The 19886-nt window shown below is 45.3% G+C and overlaps 1 protein-coding gene across 2 annotated transcripts in view; it reads left to right on the forward strand.

Annotated features, from left to right (window-relative positions):
- MAP1A (microtubule associated protein 1A) overlaps positions 1-19886 on the forward strand; it is a 69935-nt gene that overhangs the window by 26559 nt on the left and 23490 nt on the right. The window contains exon 1 of one of the 2 annotated variants that reach the window (XM_075159585.1): positions 6359-6661. The exons of the other annotated variant lie outside the window; for it this stretch is intronic. The gene's annotated coding sequence lies outside the window, so the exon portion shown is untranslated. Of the gene's footprint in view, positions 1-6358; positions 6662-19886 lie in introns of those variants that run through there. 2 annotated transcript variants of the gene reach the window in all.

A 19886-nucleotide genomic window follows, 5' to 3' on the forward strand; every position in this document is an offset into this window, starting at 1 on the left:
CCAAAGACTTGAACAAGTAATTGGCTCTTTCAGTTTATTGAAAGCAGATAGCCTGTGAAAGTCAGTAACTGGATAGTCAAAAAGTCTTCCAAGAGGATGGATGCAAAGAAATCCTTACGCTTCTCTGCAGTCTTCTCTGTTCAGCATGCTGAGTGATAGCCTGCTACCTCTTCTTTTGTAATTACTTTGACAGTCTTGTGTAATGAGATCTCACAAGCCTGGGATGCAGACTAATGGAGAGGTTAGAGTTCTGTGCATTGAGAACTGTATGCTTTTCATGCAGAGGTGCGGAGCAATAAATAGGTGTCCTTCCTAATAAAAGCATATAACTCAAATTAATATCAGAACTATGGCTGGGTCAAGCCATGGTTATTCTTTGTCCCAACACTTTTCAGAAGCTACTGTACTGTTCATTAGAATTTCTGTTCTCATTAAAGCCTTTGGCCTATAATTGTGAAGAAAATCAAGTGTGTTTGAACATAAGACAATGGGCAACTCTGAGCTATTGTTCAGAGAAGCGCAACCTCTCTAGGCTCAACACGTATTGTACGCCCTATTCGATATTGTGTGTAGTTCCTGGAGGCCTCATATTTCATAAAAACACGCAGCCTTCACTTATATAAAAATGTTTTAAACATCATGGTAGAGAAAAGCATGGAGATGTGACCCTGGCTGCACCCTAAAATTTGAAAATAACAGAAAAACATTTTAAGAAGTCACTTTTGTTATTTATGCAGGCCTGGGGGAATATCCAGTCTGTGGCTTCTTAATATTTATGATCCAGAACATTCCTGTCAGTGTGATACTGACTCAGGTGTGCAGTGATGAAATAAGTGCTCACATTGTTAACAGTTCAATTCCATATTTAATTCCATATCCTAGTCAGAAGGGAACTACACCTAACATCCTAGGAAGCTCTGAGGCCTTTTCAAATCCCAGCGGACAGGGAACAGAATTCCTCAGCCGAAAGACAGGATCTTTGTTTCAAACCATAGTGATTTGGTGACTGTTGTCTGTTTGACTAATTGGAGAAGAGTTAATTTTGTTAGCATAAGTGGGAAAAACTCCATGTGTCTTCTCTAATTCAATAGTTGAAATAAATCTGTCCTTGCATCAGAGAGTAATAGTGTCTTTAAATATCAACATTCGAGTCCTTGGAATTGAACATCAATGAGCCTTGCCTCATTAAATTTCTTTACTGAAAGAGTGGTCAGGCCTTGGAACAGGCTGCCCAGGGAAGTGGTTGAGTCACCATCCCTGGAAGTATTTAAAAGACATGTAGATGAGGTGCTTAGGGACATGGTGTAGCGGGTATGGAGGTGTTGGGTTGACGGTTGGACTCGATGATCTTAGAGGTCTTTTCCAACCTTAATGATTCTATGATTCTATGAATACTGGTAAGAGCACTGTTTTTTCTCTTGGGTTGGGTTTTTTTTTGTTTTTGTTGTGGTGTGGTTTTTTTGTTGGTTGCAGAGGGGGGGATTGGTTTGTTGTTGGTTTTGGTGGGTTTTGTTTGGCTGGTGGGTTTTTCGTGGTGGTTTTTTTTTTTTTTTCCCCTGAATCCTAAGCCTCTGTATACTCATGTTCTATGGTCCTGGTGTCTGGTCTGTGATGTCCCATAACTGTCAGGCAAATCTCCTGATTTCCTGAAGGACTGAAGAAACTGAAATGTTCTTGATCATAGCTTTGTAGGTCTTCCTGGTTTTAGAAAGTAGGAAGTGGAAACTAGAAGCTTAGTGCCCTCTCTTCAGGAACTGGAAGAGACTTGAGCTCAGTAAGTGCTTTCCCTATTAGTGCCCCTTTTCTTTTGCTTTTGACAGCTATTTTCAGGCTTTTTGCTAAATGATCATTTGTTGTTTTTTTTAAAAGCTAAAAAGAAGAGGTTATCTGCAGCTGTTATCACATGAAGGCGGGAGGGCTGCCTCAAAGAACTGCTGTGCAGGAGGCTTTTTAGGCCAGTTATTTAACTGGTGCATGGTAAAGGCAGCAGCTGTTTTAAGAACCTCTTCAGCTTTGAGTAAGTGTATTGCTGGTCAAGCAGTACATATAGGCCAAAGAACTGTGCTTTGTGAAAACCACCATACCTCATAAGTAAATTTTCTTTGTAAAAAAACACTTGCAAAGTACAAAAAGACGCATTCCTGGCTGCTGAGGCCTGAATACATAACAAAGAGTGGAAAGTGAGAGGTAAATTAGAGACAGTAGATGCATCAACCTTCAGTCATGAATTTCATAGAGATAACTATTTCTGATGTAAATTCTCAATAGCAATTGGAATACACTGAATTTTTATGACATATACAGAGATTTTGAGGCAAAAGAAAGATAAGAGCATGATATGATACTGTTGAAACAGTATCATTTGCTTATAAAACAAGATCATAGATAGAAGATAACAAATTGGAATGTTTATATGTTCAAAAAGTTTTAATACAGTTAAGGACATGAGACTAGTTCATGCTTAAGAGTGTACTTGCATGACTGTTAACAGGGAGGGATTTTGGAACAATTACTAATATCAGTAAATGTCCTGATTAGACAGTTATAACAAATCTTATTTTGCTGCTTGAAATAGAATATGCTATATCAATATAAAAAAATCAATACAGAAGGAGATCTTGCTGCCCTAAATATCCTACTAGGGGCTAAACTTGGTCACCATGGTAATGGGCGTAGAAAAGGAAAAGGCTGCAGAGTTGTGTGTCATTGTATGAAATGCCCTAGTGTGTATGCCCTTCTGGATGTGGTGGTGGTGAGCTCTGAAAAATCTGCTAATGGCAATGCAATTTCCAACATAGACCAGTTCTAGACCAAGGCTATCTAACCCCCCCTCCCTTCCCTCCTGCACCAGTTGCACTGCTCTCTGGAGTGACATAGACATGTGTCTCAGTGTTGTAGGTTTATTAGGAAAGACCTGAAAAACTGTAGGCTGGATGAAATTATCCTATAGGCCAGGTCCAGCCTGCAGGCTGCCACCTGGACAGTTCTTACACTTAAGTGGGTGATGTTAACTCAAATATTAAGAAGCCTACTTTATATGCAGCAGTATAGCAAACACATCCTCTTGCTTTGTCCTCAGCACTGATGCAAAGCAGCAGCGCCTTTTAGGAAATATCCTTTGCTCACCTTGTACATCTTTAAGCTGAAAAACAGGACTGCATGTTTGTTTTGCAGTCATTCTGCATCCCCACCTGTTTACTTTGCTTCTTACTTCTGACTCCTTATTCACTTTGACTGTGAAAACCTCTCTAGCTTGTGTTATACTGGTTATAGTGGGATGACAAGCCCGATAGGTGGTTATAATGATCTCCTCTGTTTCTGAGAATGTATGTTGTAGTGCACAGGGGATGAGAAAATGAGTCTGAAGCGACGATGAGCAGAGGTGGCTGGGAGCACAGACGACAAAGGTAATATTCATGTTTGGGGGATAGGAGGGGGACAAATATAGCCTGTATACATATACAAAAAAAGCCATCAGGGTGGAGCCAGCCCACTTCTGTCTTGTGCAGGGGTAGTAGTGTACAGCGAGTACACTACAATAGATTTCCTCTTCTACGATTTTATGGGAATCAGTAAGCTTTTGCTAACTGGTGGCTAAATCATTTTCTAAAGCTAGATTGAATACGCTGTTCCACAGTTGTTATATTAAGGATCAACATAAATGTCTTCAGGATACCAAAGAAAAAAACCTGGAACATGGGACACTTTTAAAAAGGACTTGGAAGGACCTGGGGACCCCTAAGATTAGTGTTGTACTTGTGTTCTCAGTGAATAGATGGATACTGGCAGATGTTATCCTGATGCTGTTCTTTATCATGGTAAGGGAGGTTCTTACCAGCCAAACTTGGTCAGATGAGGGAGTAGGGATGCACAGGTATGCTATGGAATGGGCTTTTCTGCATCTTCTCCACTCTTTACAGACAGGAATAAAGAATACATGGAAGTGTGGTGGGCTGCGTTCTGACTGCTGTTCCAACAGTTTTAATTAAAACTATCAAACCAAATTGACTGAAATGATTGATCATTACGTTACAACTAACAGAACCAGTCGTAACAGCACCAAGAATAAGTGGCATGAAAGAGTCTAGGACCAGCAAGCAGGCTTCCTTCTGCTCTTTGAGGCAAACATTTCATAGAAGTGAAACTTGAAATTCTTCTATTCCATGTGATTGACTGTGAGGTGGGGAGCTGAGCCTTTCTGCAGCCAAAGATGGGACACTCCTAGTCTGATCTATGCAGTGATTTACTTTTCCACATCCCTGTGATAATTTGTTTCACAGTCCTGTCTACTGTCAGAATCCATTAATTCCATGATGACAAGACTTTGCTGAAGTCGCATGTAGCGCTCAGTAGATACTGAACTGAATATTAAGATCCTAGTGTCAATGGGTGGCTGTAGCCATTTGACCATGGCCCCTTCTTCAGCAGACATAGAACTGTTCTTCGTTGTAATCCCAGCACTGACATAAATCCAAAGGAGCTTTTACCTTCAGGTAGTCTTTGTAGTTTCCAGTAGACTCAATCCATTAGTTCCTGAGTTAAACAAATATAAATCCATAGATTCTCATTCCATATTATGTAGTACACATTTCAAAAAAAAACTTTCACTTTCCACCAAAACAGAAAAAGGGTCAGCTCTACTCAGTTAATATCAGCGCTCTGCTCTCTTTCAAAGAAGACAGCAGGAACTTGTACTCCTTTTCAGAACCCAGGCTTTTTCACCCAAAAAAGCTGGCTTTAGACTGAACCCTCATTTTCTTTCCAAAGATGAAACCCTTTTAAGTATCTCAGTTGAGAATCGTGCTTGAAAGTGTTGACTATTACCTGTGTTTGTTTATATTGGTGACCAGAACCAGCTGCCCCTCTGGGTCACTGGAAGGCCAGTGTGCCTTGCTGCGGATCTTTCAGAGAACATTCCAACACTTTGTCCTAGGATTTAACAATCCAAAGGCGTATATTAAAAAGAAGCACTCGATCACTTCATTGCAGTTGTTGCTGTATTCCTGTGGCTGGGAGGTTATGCTGTACTAATGATCCTGGTGACTGGAAGAGAACTGTGTCCCTTGCCATCTGTTAGTTGTCTGATTTGACTGTCAAGTGAGTGGTTGGGTGCGGATCTACGGAACTGCTCCCTGCAGTGACTTTTGTGTTGAAGGTGAAAGCAGAATCCAGAAGGCTCTGTTGTCTCCCAGTGCTCACCACAGAGGCTCCAGCCCATTGGGAGTGGTTCCCAGCCGCCTCAGTAGACTAACTGGCATCATCAAGTAGCTGGTGTTACTGCCTGTGTGTTGGAACTGTCAAGCAGAAGACTGGGATGTGACAGATGTAATGGAGCAGTTCAGCAGCTCCCATAGCATGGAACTGTTTTTTTCAATAGCTTGTCCCTTGAGAATTTTTTAATCTTTGGTCTTTTTAAATAAGGTGTTAAGGTGAGGATGTGTTACTTGTTTGAAACAATATAGAAAGATGTGTGATTCCAGTGCATTAATTTTTCCTGAGGTTCACAGATATTTGTCACTGATTGGCATTTCATTGTCTCTGACAGCCCTTGGAGGATCACTGAGAGGGAGACTTGCTGTAGGGCCGGCAGGACATCTCCAGCTTTCACAGTTAATTCTGGAATCTAAAAGTAAGCTGGGATCTTGTGTAAGGCAAGCAGGGCATCGGTAGTGGTTTCAGTGCTTGCTATGAAAAAAGGTCACTATTGGCAACTAGCATGCCGTGGAGTAATCTATACATTGCAGCATTGGACTGATAGGCCTAAGCCCAGCAGGACAAGAACAAGGAAGCATGCTCCTCTGTCAAGTGCCTTGGAGGTCAACTGAGCCAGACACTGATACTGGTTATGAAATGAGTTGCAAGGTTCCTAGACACTTTACCATTTAAACATTTATCTGAAAACAGTGCTGGAAATAGGTCTCCAGAGGTCAGGTTGCTGAAGTTCTTGTATCGCTCATTCAGGTTCTGTTGTCTGTTTGATGGGATCCGAGATCATCATTGACACATCCCTGTTCACTAGCAGCCAGACACTGGGTATGTGATACTAGGCACAACTATCCCCAGCCAGGCTGCTGGTGCTGCGCCTGGTCTTTCATGTCGCTTTTCTTTAATTGGAGGAGCTACTCTGCAGTTGGAGCCAGGCATGAGGTTCCAGTTTAAGGGTAACTTAAACCAAAGCCCCCCTCAGATGAGACGCGAGGAGTCGCCTGACTGTAGGGTGTTGGAAGAAAATGTTCTGATAGCATGGGAGCCCACATGTTTGAGGAGTTTGTCCAGTTTCACGTATTTTGGAGCGCTGGCTGGAGTCCTGGCGTTCACGGTTGCCCAGACTGCGTCAGACCCAGCCTGCCGTAGTGCAGGAGCAGCACTGAGCTGGCCGCGGTACACCGGGAGCCAGCGAACGCCCCCGGGCGCGGCTTTGCCCGCGGAGATGCTGTAGGGCCGCGAGTGCGGGCTGCCGCGGGAGCCTGCGGCCCGGAGAGGGTTAAGCCAGCCTTGCGCACTGGGGGTGGCTGTCGGGGGGGCCGGCAGCTCCTCCCTCAGATCGCGTTGACACAGCAGCTTGCTCTCTGCAGCCCGGGCTGTGCCTGTGCATCTGCGGCTCTCCGGGCACCCCCGTAACGGCTGCTGCTCCATGGGCCGCTCACCCCAGGACAGGATGGTATGTGCACGTTCCCTTCCTACCCTGTCAGCCCGACCTGGAGGCTCCGAGACTTTGAATGGGCAGCGGAGGGCGTTGGTAGCAGTCAGAAATGACAAGCCCCTAATACTGTTCCGCGGGGGTGGGTGGGTGGGTGCGGGACTGAGACAGCCAGCGCTGGCTTTGTTCTTGCTCTGATGCTGTTTGTTGCTTTGAAGGAAGCTGGTCGACCGGCGGAGGTCGGGTTATTCTGGGGGAGATGGCTGTAAATATAGGTACCTGGCAAGCGGACTTAGCCCTGACCAGGCTCTCTTGCTCTCCTCTGCCGTGTCTCGGGGGGTGAGTTGCTGGTCTGCTCTGCCCTTGCAGAGGAGCAGGTGAGGAAATCTTTGCGGAGCAGTCTATAGCAGATGCCTTTTTCTTTCCTCGGAATTTGATCCTATTGGGGGGGGGGGGGCGACTGACTGGTGGTTGAAGGGGAAAGGACGAGTGACAAGAGGGAAAGGTGGCTGCAGATGGAGCTTTTTTTTTTTTTAATGATCTATCTGAGGACCTCACCCCTTCTCAGCTGCTTGTGTCCCGAGTATAGGAACAGAAACCGAATTCCCTAGCTGCTCAGCTGTTTACTGCACTTGTATCATTAGCTCAAACGCAGAGAATGATGTATAAAGATGGGTCTAGAAAAGAATCTGGAGAAGATATTCTGCCTGTCAGGGACTTAAGGAGTCCTGCAGCATTACGATTTATCCCAGTATGGTCTTTCCTGAAGATAGTGTGCTACTGGAGAAGGGAGGAGGTGGCACAAGGCATCTCACAGACGCTCCCTTTGAGCAAGACTTGGTGAAAGCCAGTGTTAATGTCTGTATCACTGTTCAGCTCAGTGCTGATGCTGGAATGAGGCTAATGCCAGTCAGGAGGGGGGAGGGTTGTTAAGGTGGACTGTCATGCTGCTGATTAACCAGAAGAGAGATACTGGGCCCCTTTTGCAATTCCTCTTTCCTTTGGTGCTGCACACCCACACATGAGTAGTCTTGAAGTAGCTGAAGTCTGGCTTCGAGCTGCTCAACACTACATTCTTCCACTACAGGAAGCCAAAAAGCATCCAAATGCGTCCAGTTAGTGGGGGAGGAAGAAGGGAAGGTTCTTGTAAAATGTGAGTGATGCAGCCTTTCTAGGGCAGCAGAGGAGAAGAGATGTGGCCAGGCTTGGAGCTGATTTTCATCCTAGTAGGCTATAGGGAGGGATTTTGTGCTTTAGAAACGAGAATAGCAAAGTGCTTTCTTTCTCCTAGCAGTGATGCTTTGTCATCCCTTACCCTGCTATATTTCCCATGTAGCACAGAGGTATAAGGGGCCAGTTTCTCCCTTTATGATTAACTCTCCTGCATCAGCAGTGGTGACCATGACACCTTTGCAGTCCACAGACACACAGGGTTCTGTTTTCATAGGGTATCTTCGGCATCCTTTAGTGTTGCCACCAGCAAACACCTTGTTAAAAGTGTTAAATCATCTGTACGCTAATGCTTCAAATGTGTTGAAGTATTTCAAAATAAGGCCTTTTATCTCCAGGGTCCAGAGCTAGAGGAGCTGGGGCAGGGTTTGGCATGTTGCACAGAGCAGGGTACGTGACCATGAATATCTGTCAGACACTGCTGTTTTGGGTAAGAGGGAGAAGGAGGAGAGGCAAACCTCATTGACCAGGGCGGGAGCAATGAAAAGAAGTCAGTAGTGATGCCAAAAAAAGCTTTCTTAATAGAGAAGAGAGGGGGCTGAGAGCGATCAGACTGGGACTGTCGGTGATGTAGGGAGGGGAAAAAGGAGGGAGCTGGACACATTTGTCACACAGTGAGCTTGGAGGGGAGGAGCGTGGCTGCTGCACACTCGCACACGCAGAAACACACACGCGCGCGCGCGCACACACACACACTGCAGCAAATTCTGCAGCTGGTGCCTGCTGGCTTATGACTGCAGAAAAAACAAGCTCCGGTTTAAACTCTCTGATCTCAGAGACGAGGCTGTTTCTATTCCAAGTAGCTCTGGTTCCACTGTGAAAAGCCCTGCAGGCTGGGCACTGTTCCAGAATAACAGGGATTCCTCTTTCTTCTGATGGGGCAGGGGGCCTTTTGCTGTATAAGGGCAGTACCCTCCCTGTCTCCTTGATGACTCCATACTGGTTGGTTGCATCCAGACTGCATGTCTGTCCTTTCACTTTCCCCAGCAAGTAGCTATCGTGTAGAGGCCGGGAACCTTTTTTTTCCTTTCCTCCTTTCCTTTCCTGCGATCTGACAAGGCCAGGCTGTCAGATCCTCCGCCCTGCTCACATTCTGCAGACAGAGAGATGTGTAGCTTTGCAGTAGTTTCTTTCCTGACAAAACAATCCATGTCCTGCCATGTCTTTTTGCCACTCTTCCTTATGTTGTTGGCATACCTGAGTCACGTCCTCAGCAGATATGGTGGTAAATGGGTGATGGACTTGAGCACAGGAGTATGGTGAGCAATAGCCAGCACAGGCTGTCGCTAGTGAAAGCAAGGAAGCCGTGTGTACATGACCAAGAGGTGCAGTGTGTCTCATTCAAAGGAGCATGGCTGGACACCAGAGTAAGGGTGGCAGAGGGGTTCCTCGGCATGAGCTTCTGTGGGACGTGGTCTTGTGCTCTTTGTACATGTTCATACACAGACCATCCTAGATAACTCCTGGGGTGGCTGCATCTCACAAAAGAAGAAGAAACTGAGAGCCAAATAAGGATCCAGCAATGTATCTTTGTGATAGGTGTCTGTCTGAGCACAGAGAGCCTAGTGGGTGCTACTTCTGGCCACTTGGCTAGCACAGCCAGGTGTGCTATGTGCATTATCACAGGCTTTCCACTGCTAATTGATGGGTAGAAGAGAGAGACCTCCAGGCCCTTGAAAGGAGATGCTATGGGAGGCTTAAAGAAGACGAGTTGTCTGATTAGTGTACAGGGACCTGACAGTAGTAGCTAGCTCAAAATGAAGGGTGTATCTGCTAGCTTGTGAAGTGTTCATTAGGCAAAAGTACCTGGGGAAGAAAGGGAGGTGATAGAGACTATCCATCCTCCCAGTAACTGTGTATGGGAGGAAAGATAGTAAGTTATGTGTAAATGAATCCTTAGAAATTATTCTGGGGGGAATTTACTGAGATGGAAAAAGAGGATTTATTTTTCTTTCTCCTCAAAAATCCTGAATTAGCTACAGGACCATGTCTTTCTGGACTCCAGCACAAGCCTTGTAGCTGTTGACAGGAAAGACTAGAGAAAGTATTGAGCTACTTTGTTTCTAACTTCTCAGTTTGTATTAGTTTTTTCTCCATCCGCTTAGAGATGCTTGGTTGAGTAGTATGAAGTCCTCTTACAAATACCCGTGCTTTGTGTTTGTCTGGAGTAAACACCTCCCCTTCTGCTAAAGCATTAAAACTAACAAGTTTCTACCAGTTTTGTGAAAACTGGTGGGGCAGTAGGGGAGAGTGATCCAAATTGGTGCCTTCACTGAGACAGTACACATTCTGTTTGGCCTGCCATCTGGGCAGTCACCACTTACGCACCAGCCGTCAGACAGTCACTTCTATCTCCGAGCGTGCTGCCACTTGACCAGTTGGTAGTTACGACTCATGAGAGGAACTGATGATATTGCAGTGGACTGCAGGGAACATGGAGGGAGCTAGGATTATTGCAGTGGGACAGTGCAGGGTGGACACAGAAAAAGCAGTCTTCGTCATTTCCATGCCTTGCTGTGCCTAAGCTCTGTGGCTTGTTTTTACCTTTGCCTCACACTAAAGAAATGGAGAGAAATTTCTACGTGTGCTGACTGGTGACTATAGATTAGTTCTCCTCCTCTCGCGCCTTCCTCTCCAGGATCTCAAAAGTTAGTACTAATGGAACAATTAGTTGTGTATCCAGCTCTTCAGGAAATCTCTGTCCTTCCGAGGCTTTATTTGCAGATGAACTTGAGCATTGGTGTCCTTGGCCAGCAGGTTCTTAGTTCTCCTGAGGCAGGCCTTTAAGTCTTGCTGGACCAATCTCGCAAATGTATAGAATAGTACTGGGTTGGATTTTTTTTTTTAATGGGGAATGCAATTTTGATTCACTTCTACCTTTCTGAAAAGCATCATCATCCCAGTTTCTATGATTTGAAAGAAATGAGTTCAAGAAATTGAAAGAAATTTCTTTTGAAAGAAAGAAATGAAAGTTTCTTTGCTTTTGAAAGGAAAGTCTTGGGTATTTCCTCTAAGGAAAGGAAAGTCTTGGGTATTTCCTCTAAGAGGACGAAGGTTGAGAATCTCAAAAGGAGGTATGTAAGTCACAGGAGGGGTAGGATTTAATATGCATGTCTGTTATCACGATGCCCTACTGAATAACTTGTCTGTCTCTTTGCACATATTACTGTCTTTTATGAGCCTTCTTGTGAAGCACCAATTTACTAGAACCTACCTCAGGGCCCTGGGTTCACAGTTTGACCAGGTATGGAAGGTTCTTTGTGTCTCTGGCATTCTGCAAAACAAGAAATCTTCTGTAAATTTGTACCAACTTTTGAGATCCTGGAGAATAAGGTGCAACAGGAGGAGAACTCATCCATAGTCACCGGTCAGGCACGTGGAAATCTATCTCCTTGTCTTTTGTGTGAAGCAAAGGTGAAAACAAATCACAAAGCTTAGGCACAGCAAGACAGTTTCAGACCCCTCCTATGTGAAAGGCTGAGCCTCTTCTGACTCCCCTGGAAGGCTGTAAAAGCTTAGTCCTGCTTTTCACAAAATGCTATAGCTACAAATAGATTGTGCTAAAAAAGCATGGCAGCATATAACTGGCAAGTCTGGATCGTTTGTTTCCTCTATTGACTTTCAGGTTAAGGGATTAAGTTAATTGCTTTTGCACTTGCTGTAGCTAACCTTTATTTCACTGGGATCGAACCATCTCATCTGTGCCACTCTCTACAAAGCTCCAGTGCCAAATTCTTAAATAATTAAGGAGAGAACTGGAAGGAAAAGGCCATTAGTATCACTCTTTTGAATGTTGCCTGAGGAATGTCAGTCTGTCATCAGGCACTCAAGGTACTAATAGCTATCGTAAAGGAGAAGTGGGCAAGAAGCCAGTGATTTCCTTCTGGTTGACTAGATTTATGTTCCGAAAAGCTTCCTAAAATGGTTTAAGAGGGGTAAGTTGCAGTACTTGGGACAGAAATGCAAACACTGCCTAGGCCATAGAAGAAGTAAATGGTTTCAAACAAATACGACTCCTTTCCATGGTAGGAAAACATTGGATAGGGTGGTTCTCTGTGGCTTTGATCTGTGCGTCATCTTTTTGAAGAACCAGCTTGCAGGCTGGTAGGTATGAGCACAATATGTGTTTTGGCCCAGTTCCTGGTTGCTAGATTTGCATGGGAGTTTTAATTGTTATGGGGTTTCTTTCTTGCTGTTGGTCCATATTCAAAGGCAAAGACAATTGTCAAGGAAGAGGGAGGCATGGGAGTGTGGAAGGGTTCTGTGCCTGCATGGCTCTGAGGGAGCTGAATCTTATCCAGTGGCAACAAGATCCAAGAGTGCAAAGTCACAATGCGGCAGAGAAAGATGTTGGCAGAGGGCAGCTGCTTCTTCTCAAGGGCTGGCAGAATACAGTCCTCCTGTGCTTTACCACCCCAGCCACGCAGAGTACACAGCTGGTTTAATATCTGTGTCTTAAAGAGATGACACTCAGCAGGTCGTCTTCAAAACAAGCAGGTGAAAGGGAAGAAAAGCTACTTAGAATGAGACTGTTAACAGTAGAGAATAGGAAGGAGGTTTGAGGAGTCTAAACAAATGCTAGAAATCAGAGGCAGGAGCCTCTTGCCAGAAATTTGGCATCTCAATAGGGAAACAGGAGGAAATCTCAGAATTATTTCCTTGTTTGTGACAGCCATCCCCTCCTTGATACATCTAAGTTCTCTCTGCCTCAGGCAGCTTGCTTACACATTTCATATTGATCATTTCATATTGTCAAAAATCAGAGAGAAATAGGACAGATCATGAGCTGTACCTCCAAGTCAGTCAGAATCAGCATTACCCAGATACTTCAAAACTAGGAGAAACGTGTAGTTTTCTTGAATCTGTGCTATGTTTTGGTTGTAAGAACACGTATTCTGTGATGCATATTCTTATTAAAATTAAGAAATCAGAAGCTGTCCAGCTCTGCGACTTACAAGAGTCTTCAGCCCTGGAGTCTGGAACTGGGCATCTGCCTCAATGCCAACAGGAACAGTTTTGTGGGAGCCTCTGTTCAGGGACTGGCTGCAAATCACAGCTGAAGTCCCACTGACAAGGAAAACATGAAACATTAATTTGGTTTCCAAAGGGACCATCTATAAGTCTGCCAGGGGTTGGTGGAGTGAGGGCACCAGATAAGAGGGTATCTTAAAGTGTGTTTAGGTTTCCTTTTGTGAGTTTAGCTGGAGACATTTAAGAAGTTACAGCTCCAGCTCCTCAGAGCTGGAGATAATGCCCCTGCGCAGAGCGGTGTTCTTGATTCACGTGAATGCCATACACTGTTTCACAGCAAAAGGATGCAAGGCTAGCGTGAGTCAGCAAAGCTACTGAAGGGAAGAGAATCTCTTGTGACCAATTCTGCACCTGGCAAACTAGATAGAAATGCTCATCTTACCCATTAATGTAGCTCAGTGGTGGTGTAACTTCCAGTTGAGGGGCACTTAATGAACTGTTAGGAACAGTAACTTCTGGAAATAGATACAGCTGTTTCCAAAGTGAACATCTGTGTCTTCAATTAGTGGTTCTAAAATGGCTGAGCTATCAAATTGCTCTTTAGCATAAAAGTGAGACAGTATGTGCAATTAGGAAGCAATGAGATGGTTGCTATGGTTGGCACAGTATAGAAATAGAAGTTGCCTGGGAGAGGAGCCATAGATGGCATGAAAATATCACAGGGAGGAGGGAAGATAGGCAGGCACAGGCAAATGGTTAGCAGAACTATCTCCTGGGATGTGGCAAGTGCCCACAACCTCCCATACCTTAAAGAATATTTCACCTTCTTCTCTTGCCCTGCTGCTGGTTCACCTTTGTAGTAATTCCCCAGGAGGTGGTCAGTCATTTTGCAGAGCCTGTTCTTACCTTAAAGCATGATCAGTTCTCCTGACATGCAGTAACAGTATGCTAAGGTAAGTTATTAAATACCTCCAGCTAGATTCACAAAAGGAAACCTGAACATGCCTTCAGACATCTCAACCCTCTCCATCTTGACAGACTCAGCAGTGGTTCTGGAAGCCAGATCTTGTTCTTCTTCAGCCCAGACCGTTCTGTGCCCCTCCTGCTTTGTGTAGGTCTCCACACCACACGCTACTGTTTTTGACAGTAATTAATCTGTTGTGCTTTCCCATATTCTTTAAAATCTGTTGCTGTCTGCTCCTCCCAAGATAGTCTTCTTTTGACCCTAATGACGGGTTACTGCTGTGTTTTTCCTTTCTCTGTCCTGCCTAGCGTGGTTCTCAATTAATTTCACTCTTTGACTCTGCTCCTGTTGAGAAGCTTCTCTCCTTCTTGGAGTTGTCTTGCTGATGCTGTCTTCTTTCTGTACCTTTTTACACCAAGTTCTCTACTTGTGGAGTTCTGCAGCTTTTAAGGCTTTTTCTCTGCCTCTGAGCTGTTCTAAAGTTAATGCCTATTCTGTCCCAAGTCAGCTGCTCTCTTCTTTCCTGATCTTAACACTTCACAGCTCCTTTTACACTGAGAGAGTTAGGTTGTACCGGTGTTTCCTGGAAGCATAGCTATGACCAGTTGTCCTGTTTGTCCTCCTGAAGACAACTGGGTAGATGCTCTGGTTGGAAACTCTCTATCTGAAGCCCTTGAAGGAGTACAGGATGGGTCACCAGCTCTGCTCTGGCTCACCTAATGCTCTTGCATGTGCTGCATCCTTCTCCACTTAATCCTCTATGTGCTGTATTGCCAAGCCTCCCGCCGGGGTTGGGTGCAATGCCTGTCACCCTTTTCTCCATGTACAGAGCCACACATCAGGAAACCCTTGAACTCTAAGGGGGTTTTAGTGCATGTGGTGTTGTATTCCTGAGTGGGTGCTCTTCTACCCTCTACCCAGCTTCAGTCTAACTGGAATATGGGTAATAGTGGTAAATATGCCATGTGTACCCAAAATTCCCATCAGTCTGTGGCTGGGATGTTAGCTAAAGCTAAAACCAATACCTGGAGATTTCCCCTTGTTAACAGGCTGAAGTCAATGTGGGTATGCTTTCAGGTCTACAGTCCCTAGGGGATGCTTTGCTTTGCAGAGATGTTTGAATTATCTTCACTCTCTCTGCACACTGCTTCCTGTTTTCCTGTCCTTTGCAACTGTTTATTCAGTTCCTCCAGATGAGGCATGTCTCCTATTGCACATTCACAGGGCTTTATTTCAGTGGTGCCATGATTTTAACTATGTGACTCAGTATCCCAATATGAAAAATCATCACATGCTATTTTGAAACTTCCGTAAAAAACTACAACTCATACATGCAATAATACTTCCCTGCTCAAACACCATTGGCTTCCCCTTCTTTTCTAGGTGCAGTTTAAAATCCCTCATTTTATGTCTTGTGTGGTTTCATCTGCGATCTGTTTGGTGATCGTGTGTGCTCCCTTCCATTGCTCCACAGGACAAGACGTAGCTGTGCCCTAGCCTTCCCTTACAGGGACTCAGTGCTTTGCTACAGCTTCTTGCCTCTCAATTTTCAGCTGATTTTCATATTCCCACTATAAAAAGATATTTTCCCTTTTCTGGTACACAGTGATTTTCTTTCTTTAGCTAAGAGAAAATCACTAAAGAAAATCTCTAAGGAGATAGATCTTTAGATTTAGCCATTGATAAATAAGTAGATACTTCTTTATCTATTTCTATAGAGTGTTTGAAGATCTAAAAATAGGAAGTATATGAAATAAATCTTTACTGTAGACATTTTCAGACTATGAGAGGCAGAACACTTCCTGGTGGACCACAAAGCACTGCCTGAAGCCAATTCCTCATCTTTCTCAGCTGTTGAATCACACTAGAAAGCTAGAACTACAGCACTTTCCTAAGAATGTTTTTATGATAATAAGTAGTTACTGTAGCTGTCACATGTTGTGCATACAAGTTGGGGGGGAGGCTGTGGGACAGCCCTTTCAGCTGTGATCACCCAGTGAGCTGGCTGTGCCCTTTGCTCTGCTCATCTCTGGAAAAGGAACAAAGAGCTGGATGTGCCCAGAATTGCTGGGATCGCTGCATCTCTTCAGGCACCTGAATCCAACAGGTAGGCACTAGTTTGCACTGCAGCCTGCCACCTAGCACTCAAAATGTCTCTTAAGTCTTTTCTGGGCAGTTTACACCATGCGCCAGCTGTGGTCTTCACCTGGTGTTTCTTCACTTATCTTGCCTGAAAGTCTCATCTCATCTGACACGACGCTACCATTAAAAGGTAAGGAGCAACGGAGCGGGACATGTCCTGTCGTTGTGGTGTTCGCTTGAGCTGGAACCAACACACGGATTTGGGGCTGCACCAAAGCAAAGATGCCTCCCTAACCACAGGGCGCTGCCAGTCCAAGAGCATTCTTTGTGTCCCCCGTTGAGATAGCTGTGGCTTGCATAATTAACTAATTATTCCTTAGAGTTGTTGGGGGAGGGAGCAAAGACACTCCCTATACAGTCTGGCGTTTGGGAGCACAGATGTGTGAAGATCCCGTGCACATCTCCGTGCTAGCGGGTGTTTCAGCTGTACACCAGAGACGAGCTTCAGCCGGAGGGGCTGAGAGCAACCCCGCTCTGCCCCTGGCAGGGGGGAGCCGGAGGCGCCCATCTCCTGAGGGAGCCTGCCCGTGGGCAGGCCACGGCGCGACTGGGTGGAGACCTCCGGCTTTCCACCCAGGCTGCGAGGGAGGAGCTGCAGCTGAGAATCTCTTGTCTTAGGAGTGCAGAAATGGTGGCGTAGGGTTGGGGCCCGGGTTTCGTTTCCCTGCTCAGGCGGTTGGTGCCTGCCGAGCCCCCCCCCAGGGCTGGTCGGGGGGAGAGAAAGCTGAGGCAGCCGGCAGCCGAGCCTCCCGCGACCCAGGAGGGCTGCTCTGAAATACGCTCTTCCAGTTTCCTTAATGCTCCTTTAAGGCAGACCAGGATTGGGATGTAAACAGCATGTTGATCATAGGCATGGCCGATAACAAATGGGAAGGTGTTTCGAACAGTAAAGGCGAATGAAAAAATAATCCCAAGAGCTCAGAGAGCAAAAGGGTCATGGCAAGAGAGAACAAAGAGATTTAAACCGAGGAAGTGCGTTGACCTTATCATACTTTCTCAATCAAAACATATGCTGAACCCAATACAGCCATTGTTGTCTGGGAAAAAAAAAAAAGAACTGGGAGCCTGGGATTCTGTGTGCGTAAATAAATAGAGTATCCTAACAAGAATTTTCTCAAAGTTTTTAGGGAAATGAAAGAGAAGTAAAAATAGCTGATGGATCGCTGCAAGTTTAAGAAAAAATCTTTAATTGCCTTTATCAATAATTTTAGCTGTTATTTCACTCTAACAAAGATGTTCTGTTGTAATCTAAAAACCTTAATATTTTGCTTTGAAATAAAAATAAATGTTTTTTTAAGGACAGTTCGTTAGTAAAACAATTTACTGTTGCAGCCAACATAAGCACTACATCAGCTTTGGAATCTAATTTAGAGCCTGTGGAAACTAGTTGAGACTGTGGGTCATTCTGTCTCTCTGGAGTCTGAGGAACTGGCCAAGCTGCTTTCCTGGTGTCTGGGCGATCTAGTTTGGAAGTGGGCTGTAACTCGGAATGTGATGGTGCCTGTCTCCTACATGGCTCAGCTCCCAGAAGTGGAAACAGCCTGCTCCCCTCAGCCAAGGCAGGGGCTGGTGCTAGCACGTTCTAGACTCCCGTTTAGCCTCTAAAGGTCAAGCCAGAGTGAGACATAGCTGTTTGCTTTCTGTGCTGCGTTTGTGGCAGTGGCAGCTACTGCTGCTCGCACAGGGCTCGCTGTGCAGGTGCTCTGCTTAAGGCAGCTGCCTCCCTCTGCGAAGAGAAGGAAATGACAGTTTTCTTTAAAATTGAATTTGCCCAGAATCTTTCCTTCCTAGAACCCACCACAAATGCCCGCACGCTGTTCAGAATCTCTTCAGCCCACCCCTCCGTGGAGGCGTTTCTTTTTAAATTTGTCGAGGACTCCCCTCTTGATTGGTTTGAGCACGCAGACAGCAGGAAGGCTGCGTGCAAACTTTACTCATGTCGCTCTGTAGCACATTCCAGTTCATTCTCCTGGTGCTGTGTTTGCCCATAGATTGCCCACACTTCGGCCCACAGCTATGAAATCGCCTAAGCACGTCTTCAGGGTTGATGCATCCCTCTGATCCGTTGTAACAGGTCAGGGCTGTTACTCCCGCAGTACAGCAAGGATGCCCAGGTACAGAGAACCTAAGAGATGTTTCCGAGACGCACAGGTCTGTAGGTAAGGAGGAGCTGAATGGTGAATTCGCAGTTGCTGGCTTGTGTACTGGCTGCCAAAACAATCTTTGCGTTTATTTTTTAATTCCTGAGCCCATCTGACTAGCTGGCAGAGCTTCCAAATCTCCACCACCCAGAGCTGGTCTTACCAGCCAGCTGTATGCTGTTCAATTTGCACGCTGGAGGAAGGAGCTCCAGCAGCTGTGTGCCCTTCGGGTGCTGGGTGTAGGACATTGCTTCCAGCAAGAGTACATTCACTCCTCTCCCTCACTGCTAAGCAACACAGGGCTTTCCTGGTCTTGCGGAGGGGTGGGTCCATGCCACAGTAGGAGATAGGAAGATGTATTTGCACAGACGGGATAAAGAGGCAGGACGCTGCTCTGAATTCTGTGCAGGACCTTTCCTCCCTTTCCTCTGGTCTTTATAATCTCTCTCCCAAGGAGCTGTAGCTTGCTGTACTGGGTGCAGTCCTGGAGTGTTTGTGAATGAGTGTGTTGTTTCATTTTCTCTGAATGGACACCATTTGGGGCTGGATCCTTTTTCTCCCATTGGCACTGAAGAAGCTGCAGTTGGAGACTTCACAGCCTCAGAATGAGTCAGTTACTATCTCAGCTTTATGATGTCATTTCAGAATGAAGGAAATGGCAGTCTTTCAGCTTGCACTAGCTCATGTTAATTATGCAAATATATGCACTCTGAGCACCCTCAGGCACTGTTTGATTGTCTTCAGAGGTGGACTTTTTTCAATAGAGCATCAGGAAGACCATGTAATACAAGGGTCAGCTCTTTGCTGAAGTGTAGCAAAAGGTACTGAACCATAGCGATATCTAGGATCTTCTTTTAAGAAGAGTTTTTTCAGAAGTGCCATCCTGAAGAGATATGTTCATAACATCAGGTAAGAGATTAAAGTTAGGAAGAGTCGGTTTTTAATCACTGTGCCTTCTGTGCCTTGATAATATGTCCAGCCTGTGAAACTTTGGTATTTTTTATCAATGTCCTATTGGTGTTTGCTTTACAGGTAGAACCTGGCCTGGGATGCCCAAATAATCTTAGCGACAAAGGAGACAAAGGGTGTGGGAAGGACAAGGGAGGTCGTGAGGAATAAAGAATGCTCCCTGGATGGGGAGAGGATTGGTTTCTATGTGGTCAGATGCACAGTCTCCATCCTCTGTATAGCAAGGTCCTGAGAGCTCTGCAGCCCAGACTTTACACCCTGACATCAGATACGTACAAACATTGGTAAGATCCCTCCCCTGAGCTTTCTCTTTTCTAGGCTAAACAGTCCCACCTCTCAGCCCTCCTCTCATCAGAGATGTGCCAGTCCTTTAGTCGGCTTTGTGGCCCTTATGTTCATTACGATTTGGTGTACCTGTCAGAGCACCATGGCTGACTTCAGCACAAGCTTTCCCTTGAAAGATGACTCTTTAGTGCTCTGGCCTCGGTGATCATATTTCACAAAGATGAGAACCTGGGTCCCACTGCCCTGACAATCGGTCTCTGATTTCAGCACGGTGAGTTGTAACCATGGTTCTTCCAGTTCTGATCAACAGAATAATAAGACCTCTGAGGTCTGATGGTCTGAAAGATTAAAGCAAATGACAAGCAGCCGCTCTTGCAGCTAGCTTTGCCAGGCCTTTGGACCAGCCCAGAATTTATTATTCAACTACAGCAGTTTTTAGGTGTTTTCAGTTAGAGTGGCAAAACACACTGCATACAAGGATCTGTATTGGCAGCATGACCTCCTTTTCTGCCTCCACGGCCATCTGTCTGCTTCTAGGATCATC

This window comes from Calonectris borealis, chromosome 11 (genome assembly GCF_964195595.1).
Source record: "Calonectris borealis chromosome 11, bCalBor7.hap1.2, whole genome shotgun sequence".
NCBI lineage: Eukaryota > Metazoa > Chordata > Aves > Procellariiformes > Procellariidae > Calonectris > Calonectris borealis.